An 11,008-nucleotide genomic window follows, 5' to 3' on the forward strand; every position below is an offset into this window, starting at 1 on the left:
TATTTTGTTTCAAAATATTTTTACCGATACAGAATTTACATGCAGTACAATGCAAAGTCTGAAGAATTCTTACATATGTGTCACCTATGTAACCACTGCCCAGATGAAGATATAGAACCTTTCCATTACCCCATTTAATTCTGGCCAGCCGCTTTCCAGTTACCAACCAACCTCCGGGTGTAACCGCTATCATGACTTCTAATCAGCAGAGATCAGTTTTGCCTATTCTTGAGCTTTCTATAAATGGAAAAGTCTCTGCATCATAGAAATCAAGATTTAAATAAATTATTAGTGGTTACCACATGGTGGGAATTTGAAGTTTTAAATGTATTCCATTAGCAACCACACACACCCACAGCCACCCTCCCCCCATCCACACACATACACAGACACACATAGCTATTATACTAAAGACAAAAAAAATCATTTTTCTCATATGATGCTGAGATGTTTGTCCTGTTCCCAGAGTTGTCTGCTCCTGGAGACTCTCCGGTGTCACTCTTGGCATCTTGTGTCATTTAGCTCAATGTCATGATGCTCAAGGCTCATGCCCGTATCCAGCTCCAGAAAAGCAACAGGGTCCCTCTGTGTCTCCTTCTCTCTCTCCACCCTTACTCCCAGAGGACTGCACCTGGGCCCAGGCAGACACCTTTGGTTGGGGGAGGGGGAGGAAAGCTTTACGGGAGCCAAGTTCCTATGTAAACAGGGCAAGCATGTTATAGCTTGACTTGAGCAGAGAAAGAAGCACAATAATTTGGACTGTGCACATTCCTTTAAGCCTTCCAATATAGTAAGGTACAAGGTATTATTTTGGTCCAATTTGTCTAGGATCTGTGTTGTATAAAAGAGAAGATACAGTGTCAGGATCCAAAGGAGTCACCCCGTTTATTGTTTGTCGCAATCTCTTTGTGGTCTCTCGCTGAGTTTTTACGTATTCCCAGAAATCCACCCTGGAACCTGTTTTCCTCTCCCCCACCTTGTTGTCCCTGGGGAGTTTCATCATCATCCGCTGCGGCTTCAGCCATCATGTCTATGGATGTGACTCCCACACATGTTTATTTCAACCCAACCTTAGACTGAGCCTTTGACCTTAGTCCACCCTTCCTGGATATCTCCATGTGCATGTCCCACAGGCATCTATCTGCAAGTCAACCAGTCCCCAAACGGACTGAGACTCTCTTCTCCTCTAAATCTGCTTACCCTCCTAAGTCAATGCGTTGATGATGTGAGCCTCCCCATACCCTCACCTGTGCGTTCTACCTCGTCAATTCTCTCCACTTGCACTGTGCCTGCCCTAGGTCAGGGTCCACCACCCCTTGCCAGAACTTGCCTTAAAGCCTCCCTTTTCTGTTCTCCTTCACCTATTCTGCTCCTCCTGCCAGGGAGATCTTTTCTGACCCGATATCCAATCATTTCACTCTCTGATTCAAAATGCTCTGGTGACTTCCCGTTTCCACCTCTCAGCCTGGCATGCAAGCCTGTCATGATCTGGCCCCTGCGTACTTGTCACCTTCCCACTCTGCCTTCAATCTTTGAGCTTCCATAATGCTGAACTATCAGAATTCTCTGCATATGCTGTGTGCTATGCCTTTGTGCTGCTGTTCACTTTTCCTGAAAAGCCCTCTTCCTACTGTGTACCTGGGAAGAGCAGGGCAGCCTCAATGCTGTCCCCTTTGTGAAGTCTCCCCTAATTCTCTCTCTTAGGCATGGGGTCCTCAGTCCTACAGACACGGGAAATGAATTCTGCAAACAGCGTGAGTGAGTTCAAAGCAACTCCATGAGGCATGCATTTTTTTGAACTGCAATTGTCTGCATTCTCTCTCTCCTGCTCACCTGTAAGTTCCTGGGGGGTAGAGTCTCTTCTTCAGCTTTGCACAGAAATGATATTCAGTATCCTTTGTTAAATGAATGAATGAATAAATAGTGTAGCATTGTGTTGGGTAGTGTGCAAATAAGTTGAACACCACTTCTGCTGCCTTTAGACTTTTCTGTGGAAAGAATGATGATGACCAGAAAGATAAAAGACCAAGCAATAAACATCTGTTCTTTGTGAAATGCTTATTTGGGTTTTGAACACTAGATCAAGGACCTTTTAAGTGAGTGTGTGATGGGAGAGAGACTCCAGAAAATTACCTTCTCATTCTGATTAGCCTGTGGAGCCTTGACCATTGGGGCGGCTGTGACTTCGGGACCTGGGGGGGCAGGAGTGGTAGTGAGGAAGACTGCTAATAGGGTGGGGAAGGTTTTTCCAGGCTGGGTGTGATTTTGCAAGAGGCTCCTATGTATGAGTAAAATGTTCCTAGGAAGACACTTAGAGCAGATTTGCCTGAGCCATGGCAGGGTCAGCAGCACAGGAGTGAGACAAGAAATGGGGTGGTGAGATAATTCAGGCACACTGACTAAGAGGCAGACTCCAGATTTCTCAGGTCTAGTTCCTTTCAAGTGTGCTCAGATAGACCACCCTTGGGGATCACATCTAATTCATCTGGCAGTCTAGTCCTTTCCCCAGGGCCACTGAGGACAGAAATTCAGGCAGGAAAATCTTCCTTTGCCCACCTCGCACCCAGCATACATACACATACACATGTTACTCACTCTTTCATAAACTCAGTATTTCACCTGAGTAGGAATGTGAGATAACAAGATTTGAGACAACTTGGGGAGAGGTCATTTGATGTCATCTCTAAGGACATTGCTCCCTGCTGGAGCAAAGGGAGACTAATGTTCTAAGTGCACACACGTGTCCGTGCATGTGTGTGTGCAGCTCATGTAAAGCACAGAGTTTGCAAATATTCTGATGGCATTATTAGCTTCCTATAATAGAAGTAATTAAGCATCAGAGAGGTTAAGTGACTTGCCTTTGATCAGAGAGAAAAGTTTGGACCTGTAACTTCAACTTTCTGAGCCTCAGTTTTCTCGCCTCTATGATGGGGATGATAATACTGTGCTGGATATTGTAGTTATGGCCTCAATTCTATTCTGCTCCTCCTCCACTGGACTGCAGCTTCCTTTGAAAAAGAGAGTCAGAGTAGTTCTCAACCTTGGGTAGTTATTCCCCAGGGGGATTTGAAAGTGTGTGGGAATAGTCTTGATTGTCACAATGACTGGAGGGGACACTACTGACTTTCAATACAATAGATCCACTCCTGACCATAGACAGAAACCTGATGGGCCCTAGTCAACTAGGATAAGCCTTCTCCTTTGTCAGAATGATGCATGGATATTCTCTTTACCCTTAACAGACTGCCTTCCAAGATGGAATACTGTAACGGAGCCATAGCAACAGTTATAAAGGAACATTAACAAGTGTTATCACTGGTGGTCGAAGAAGGTTTTTCCCTTAGTCACATCCTGCCTGTGTTGTTTCCTCCTGTTTCTGGTGGGTTCATCTTCTCCACTCCCACTGTACTGGAAACTCTCTAAGGGCAGAGGCCCCTCTTTCAATGCTCTTTTATGCCATATAGCATCAACTCCAATGCTTTGTGCATGAAGTATTCTCACTCAATTATTGCTGAGTTCAATTGGATAAATTTTGGGGTTAAGATCTAGCCTAGATATGTGGGCTTAGGAGAGTTTCTAGTTAGTATATGCTCTGCTGGACTGAGATCAGCCAAGGTACAATTGGGCTACATGAATAATTTCTTAGACTCTCAGAGTTGGAGGAGCCCTTAAGGTTATGGGACACCTCACTTTCCCACCTGTGCAGCAGTTCTGGGTACCATTTTTTTAAAGGGTCATAGTGATTTTCAACCAGGGACGGTAAATGACTGCATTTCCCCCAGAGGCATTTGGGAATGTGGTAGGGAACACTGAGGCACTTTGGGTTGTCATATGAGTTGGGGGTGGGCCATGGAATATAAATTATCTCAGAGCACAGGGAAGTCCTGCACCATTGAAGAATTGTCCTGTTTGAAATGCCAATGGCTGTCCCTTTGACAAACACTGTAAAAGTGGAGTGCATTCAAAGATTTACCAAGTAACAGTCACCAATGGACAAATTTTTCATGACACATTTCAATTCAATAGAGAGAGGCACTTTCTCTTTTTCTTCTTGTAGGTTATATTCCCCCCATAAATACTAACACTACAGTGAAACTGAAATGGGACAAATGTATTCAAAGGCCAGAACCTCCAGTCAGTTTTTTAATTCCTATTTATTATAAGCAGATAACCAAGGAATACCAACCTCTGAGAAGAACTTCAAATGAAAGCTAGAGACCAAAACAGTCATATAAACAACTGGAAAAAGCTAACTCAGAGGTGAAAAATATTTTATGCAATGAGAAGAAACATAATAAAATATTATTAATATTTTTAAAGGTATAAAAGATAGCATTTTAACCATTAGGTGAAAATAGGATGCTAGAAAAAGCAATTGATAGGAAAGAAAAAGCTCTTAAAAATTAATAAAATGACCAAAAAAAGTGAATATTTCAATAGAAGGGTTAGAAGGTAATGTTGAAAAAACATTTCAGAAATTAGAATAGAAAGAAATGAGATAGAAAATAGGTGATAAAAAGTAAAGATCAAATAATGAGAGGATCAGTCCAGGATATGTGATTTCTAAATAAATGTCTCCAAAAGAAGGAACAGACAAACTATAGAAAGGAAATCAACAAAGTAATTCAATCACTTTTCCAAGAACTGGAAGACATGAGTTTCCTGACTAAAACTGCCCATCGAGTTCCCTGTTCAATGCAAAAAAAAAATAGACCCACCCCCAAGGCATATCACTGTGAAATTTCAGGACTCTCAAGACAAGGACACAATATTATACTCTTAAAACAGGAATGGGAAACCATAAAAAGGAACATTAAGGTTACAAAATAAATGCTATTAGAAATGAATGAACATGATGGTAATAATGAAAAACTCAAAAAACGGATCAGAAAAGAAAGTTGAGGCATTCTCCTAAAAAGGAGAGTAACATGCAGAAGGGAAAGAGAAATGAAAAAATTAGGATATTAGAGGACCAATCCAGGAGCTGCAATATCTGATTAGCAAGACTTTCAAAAAGAGGGAACAAAAAACCAAGGAGAGGAAATCATCAATAAAATAATTCAAGCAAATTTCTCAGAAGTGAAAGATATTGTGAGTTTCCGGATTTCCTAAAAGGGCCACTGAGGGCCCAGCATATCAGGTGAAAATAGGCCCTTGCCCGGGAACATTACTGTGAAATTTCAGAATGCTAGAGACAAAGGGAAGATCCTTTTTGCCTCGATTACTAGAGGATGTTCTCCACAAAAACAATAAAGGAAACCAAGAAGAGGAAGAGATGAGGAACCCAACTCAGGAGAAAAACATAGGGAATTCCAAGGCTCATAGTGAAGGGAAGTCCCAGGAGGACAGCTCTGCAACAGCATGGAGAGCACTCCAGCCAGGTAGAATGGGGTTGGAGGAGTGGTGGTGTGGGGGGGTTCTATTCAAGAGAGAAAAAGAGACTGGTAGGTTACCTAATGTTGGTGGACCGTATGTCTGTTAGAAGGTATGTCTATTAGAAGATAGGTACAAAGAAAATTAAGCTAATGGGGGAAGGGGCATCAATTAATTTCAGGAAAATTAAGAAGAAAAGAAACAACCATAGTCCGCAACGCTCAACTATGAACTGTGTTTGCCTATACAAGTGATGTAAGCACAGAAGGTTGATTTAATCAAAAAGGGTTAGACCAAAAACCATGCAAGTGAGTATAGAAAATAGGGATAGTTTGTCAATAATAACAATCCAATCACGTTGCAAGGGGCTGGTAAAGTAGAGGGATTGGACTTGTTTTTTGTGTCCCAAGTAGTAAAACTACAACCAGTAGTAGAGATTATCTGAAGGTATGTTTCAGTTTAAGGAAGAACTTCCCCACAATTCAGTGGGAAACCAACTGCTTTGAAAAATAGATGGTCCCATGACTGGGAATAATTAACTGGGCAAACTCTAGGCTGGGAAGGAAATCTAAAGGAATTTCATCCAATCAACCTCAGGATCACTTTTACATCACCCTCTTAAAAAAGGTAGTCTCAAACAATTCAGAGAAAAGAACACACAAGAGGCAGCACACTCTTCTTAAATTTTTAAAAAAATCAAAGTTAGACTGTCATCATTGACAAACTATCCCTACTTCCCACACCCACTTGCATGGTTTTTGGTCTTCTCACATCCTGTTCAACTTCCTCTGCTTACGTTCCACTTCTAAAGAGTGTGTGCACGTTCAGAACAGAATATTCCAACTGTGACCTGTCCCCAGGACACCATCTCCTTCACTGTAAAGCTTAGCAGTTGAGTGGAGACTTGAGAGCCTGAGTCAGTCTGAGTTTAGACCCAGCTTTGACACCTCCTAGCTGTGTGACTTGGAAAGCGTTATATAACCTGGTCTTCAGTTTCCTTGTCTATAAAATGGGGACAATGTCAGCATCTTCCTCGTGGAGTTGTGAAAATGAAACGATGTGATATATACCCAGCACTTAGAACAAAGACTGACATATTGTAGGCGCTCAATGAGTGTGAGCTGTTAACTTTGCCCTTAGAATCATTCCATTAATATGTCCCAAGACACCCATTAGTGGAGAATTCAACCAAACAACAAGTATGTACTGAGTTCCCACTCTGGGCCAGATGGCTGGGAACAAGGAGAGTGAGACCAGCCCCTTGCCTGGAGGAGTCAATAGTCCATCACCGTGTTGATTCATTGAGTTAATTAAGAACTAGTGTTCTTTCCACTTGTCTTATTTTTATATTTTGAAAAAAAATAACATTTTTAAAAATCAATTATTTTATCAAAGGTATACATGCACATCGTTTAGAAAGTTAAATAGTATTAACACGTTTATAACAAAACATAGTGGGTCCTTGCATCACTCCTCACACTCGTCCGGTGCCTCTTCCCAGAGGCACCACTTGATTCTTTTGGCCATTTCTGCTGGAGTACAGTAAGTCCTCAATTAGCGTCGTTGAAAGGTTCTGCAAATAAGCGAAGGGATGTATAACAAACCGATTTTACCATAGGCTAATTGGTATAAGCAAGAGTTAAGTTCCTAGGGCATCTTATCAACGTTACAACAAAATAACGAAAGGATGTTATTCAAGGACCTGCTGTACACATCTTGGCACTTCCAAATAACAGGTCCAGATTATGCTGTGTGTATCACCTATTATAGTAGATAAGCACTGATCTTCCCCTCTGTGCCCCATGCTGACACCCTTTTTGATTAAATCAACCTTCTGTGCTTACATCACTTGTATAGGCAAACACAGTTCATAGTTTAGCGTTGCGGACTATGGTTGTTTCTTTTCTTCTTAATTTTCCTGAAATTAATTGATGCCCCTTCCCCCATTAGCTTAATTTTCTTTGTACCTATCTTCTAATAGACATACCTTCTAACAGACACACGGTCCACCAACGTTAGGTAATCTACCAGTCTCTTTTTCTCTCTTGAATAGAGCCCCCCCCACACCACCACTCCTCCAACCCCATTCTACCTGGCTGGAGTGCTCTCCATGCTGTTGCAGAGCTGTCCTCCTGGGACTTCCCTTCACTATGAGCCTTGGAATTCCCTATGTTTTTCTCCTGAGTTGGGTTCCTCATCTCTTCCTCTTCTTGGTTTCCTTTATTGTTTTTGTGGAGAACATCCTCTAGTAATCGAGGCAAAAAGGATCTTCCCTTTGTCTCTAGCATTCTGAAATTTCACAGTAATGTTCCCGGGCAAGGGCCTATTTTCACCTGATATGCTGGGCCCTCAGTGGCCCTTTTAGGAAATCCGGAAACTCACAATATCTTTCACTTCTGAGAAATTTGCTTGAATTATTTTATTGATGATTTCCTCTCCTTGGTTTTTTGTTCCCTCTTTTTGAAAGTCTTGCTAATCAGATATTGCAGCTCCTGGATTGGTCCTCTAATATCCTAATTTTTTCATTTCTCTTTCCCTTCTGCATGTTACTCCCCTTTTTAGGAGAATACCTCAACTTTCTTTTCTTTTTTTTAAGATTTTTTTTTTCATTGGGGAATTTGGGGATGGGAATGGTGCTGGGGAATTGGGGGAAGGGGAACAGACAAGTTGCTGTCCTTTTGTTCTTCAGTCTAGATGTGGAGGACACTGCTTCACTGGCCCAAGTTGGCACCATCATTGCACTCTTCCCAGGCGAGGCAGATCAGTCGCCAGCTTCTGGACGGCCGCTCTCAGCGGCTGGCCGCTCACGCTGGCTGCTGGCTACACACAGTAGCCCATGGCAATCCACTGCCACAGGGGCTGCAGCCTATACCGTCGCCGGCGACTCATGGCAGCCCAGCTCCAGTTTGAGCTGTTGTTCAGCATCTTAGCTGTGGAGGGCAGTGTCACTGGCCCTCATATGTGGAATCCGAACCGGGGCCCTCTGGCGTCCCAAACCAGCTCTTAACCAACGTGCGACTCAGCCGGCCCTCAACTTTATTTTCTGATCCTTTTTTTGAGTTTTTTATTATTACCATCATGTTTATTCATTTCTAATAGCTTTTTTCTTTTTTGTAACTCGAATGTTCCCTTTTATGGTTTCCTATTCTTGTTTTAAGGGTATAACATTGGCACTTATTTCTTGGAGAGTATTAATGGCACTTTTTAATTTGTTTTAATTCCTGAGTATTTTGTTTCCTCCAAGTTCCTTTTATCTATTTGTTTTGCTCTCTAGTTTTCTTGTTCTAGGCCTTCAGTAGATATCTGGTAATTCTTGGATGTCTACTCAGGATTAGAGTAGAGGACTAAAAGCTAATTGAAAGCTCTGTTTGCAGATGAGGCTTATTGACTTTGATCTTCACTGTAGTGGTCTGAAAGCACTGTTTATTTTAGGAAGCTTCTGATTTATTTTTTTCTGGTCTTTTTTCTTGGTTGGCAATTTCTTTGGAAGGAAGTTTTTCTTATCTCCCTGGATTCTGATAGTCAGTTGGGGAAATAGGGCCAGGGAAGGAGGGGCGTCTCAGCATTTTATGGTCATTAAATGCCCTAGTTTGTGGCACTCTTCCCCAAACAACAACTGGGCCAGTTGACCTCCAATCCAGAAAGAGTCCCTTCAAACAACAAACCTGCTATCTTCTATGGGGTGGAGACGAACAGGGTGCAGCCCCAGTGGTGCAGAGCAGGAAGGGGACAGACAGAAGTTTCGAACTGCTTTTCAGACAGCCTTCACTGAGCCCTTCTCAGGTTTCTTTGCTCCATCTTAGTCCTCAGTTTTTGCAATATCTGGGACCAAAAATTCCTGGGTGTTGTGAGGACTCTGTGCTGAAAATTTCATTGGTTTTTAGTTTTTGCTGTTGTTGGTTTAGAACTTAACATTCTATGATGAGCTAAGTTACCTCAGTCCTAACTTCATATGAGCTGCATTATATACCAGGATTACATTTCTTTCTTCCTCCCTCCCTCATCATTCCCTCTGTTTCCCCCACCTTCTGCTCTCTGTCCCTTTTTTTTCCCTTCCTTCCTTCCTTCCTTCCTTCCTTCCTTCCTTCCTTCCTTCCTTCCTCTCTTCCTTCCTTTCTCTCTCTCTCTCCCCTCTCCTCTTTGTTCTCTCTTTCTGAATATTGGCACTTCTGGATTGATTTCTTTTTTCTTTTCAATTTCTTTCTCTTTTTCTGTTCTTTCTGGGAGATTTACTCGGCTTTATTATTTAACCCTTCTATTGAGCTTTTCATCTCTGCTATCATATTTAGAATTCCTAAGAGCTCTCTTTTTAAAAATAGTGTCTTGTTGCATGAATATACTATCTCCTTTTATCTCTCTGGGGAAATTAATATTAACTTAAAACATTTCTTATTTTACCCCTTAATTTTTAATTTCCCCTGAATTTCTGTTTTGGTCTATTCTTTCAAGAATGTGACTTTTCTTAAATGTCTTGGTCACTTATTTTTAGGTGCACTGCAATGCTGATTGGAAGGTTTATGTAGGTGGGTGGGGGCTTATTAGCTGGTGGGCTTTTCTGAAGAGACCTGGCAGGGTCATATGCAGGGGGGGGGAGAGTAGGAATGGAGGGGGCAGGCTTCTCTTGGGATATTCAGTTTCCCCAGAGAGGACTTTTCCAAAGTTTTGCCTGGAGGACATAAACCTGCCTTGCAAGTATTCTGATAGCTGAGCCTCGAAAGGGTTGGCAAAAGGGGCATTGTTGATCTGTGTGCCTGTACCTGCAAGTGTCTTATCCAGTGTAGCTTTCACTTAATCTCTTTGTTTTCTGTTGGTATTTCACTCTGCTCACATCTGTGGCTGAAGTCTCATATGCAAACTTCCTTATCTTTCCTTAACTTTTTTTTTTGTTTTTTTTTTTGTAATGCCATTTTAATGGGCTTGGGGTGGGGGCAATAAACAGAAATCTTTAATTCTTTAAGTGAAACTGGAAGTTCCACCTTTGTATTTATTCTTACCTCCTCTGGCCAAGTCAGGCCTTCTCCCTGAACTCTGTAATTGTTTACATGGACCTTGACTCCTGAACCTTGTTTAATCTGAAAGAGCTTCTGGGGATTTTGATTCAGCCATTTACTATTATGTAAGAGTGAGAGTACTTAGATGTTGGGCTAGGCTCCCTTAGGATCCTTAGGATTCTGGAATATGGTCAATATGCCAGCTTCTCTGCAGGGTAGCTAGGGGGGAGAGACGGAGCTTGATGTAATGAACAAGCTCATGTGCACAACCATGAACCAATGTGTATGCTGAGCTCACACAGCTTACACTCATCTTCAGGGGCCCCTGGAATTGCTCGTGCTGCCCTGGGAAGCTGTGTCGACGCCCTGGTTTTATGCTTCATTCTGTATTTGCTCCTGCAGATTGCCAGTTGCCCCTTCATTCTGGAGCATGGTTTCTTTTTTTTTTTTTTAATCTTTTAATTATTTTTTATTATGAAATACACATTTTTAGAATTAGTTTCACCTGTTCAACACAGTGCAGTAGTTATACTTTTATCCCTCGAAGTGACAACCCCCCTCCCCCAATCCACCACCCCACTTCCCCCCAATATCATACATATCTATTACAATTCCCTTGACTCCACTCCCACACTATACTCCAC

At 42.0% G+C, this 11,008-nt stretch overlaps 1 long non-coding RNA gene across 4 annotated transcripts in view; it reads left to right on the forward strand.

Moving 5' to 3' along the window:
- Window positions 1–11,008, forward strand: part of LOC109387873 (uncharacterized) — a 55,319-nt gene that overhangs the window by 1,543 nt on the left and 42,768 nt on the right. For 3 of the 4 annotated variants that reach the window (XR_002125121.1, XR_002125123.1, XR_002125122.1), the window contains exon 2: window positions 1,705–1,835. The exons of the other annotated variant lie outside the window; for it this stretch is intronic. This is a non-coding gene — a long non-coding RNA (uncharacterized LOC109387873). The remainder of the gene's footprint in view (window positions 1–1,704; window positions 1,836–11,008) is intronic. 4 annotated transcript variants of the gene reach the window in all.

This window comes from Hipposideros armiger, unplaced genomic scaffold (genome assembly GCF_001890085.2).
Source record: "Hipposideros armiger isolate ML-2016 unplaced genomic scaffold, ASM189008v1 scaffold_171, whole genome shotgun sequence".
NCBI lineage: Eukaryota > Metazoa > Chordata > Mammalia > Chiroptera > Hipposideridae > Hipposideros > Hipposideros armiger.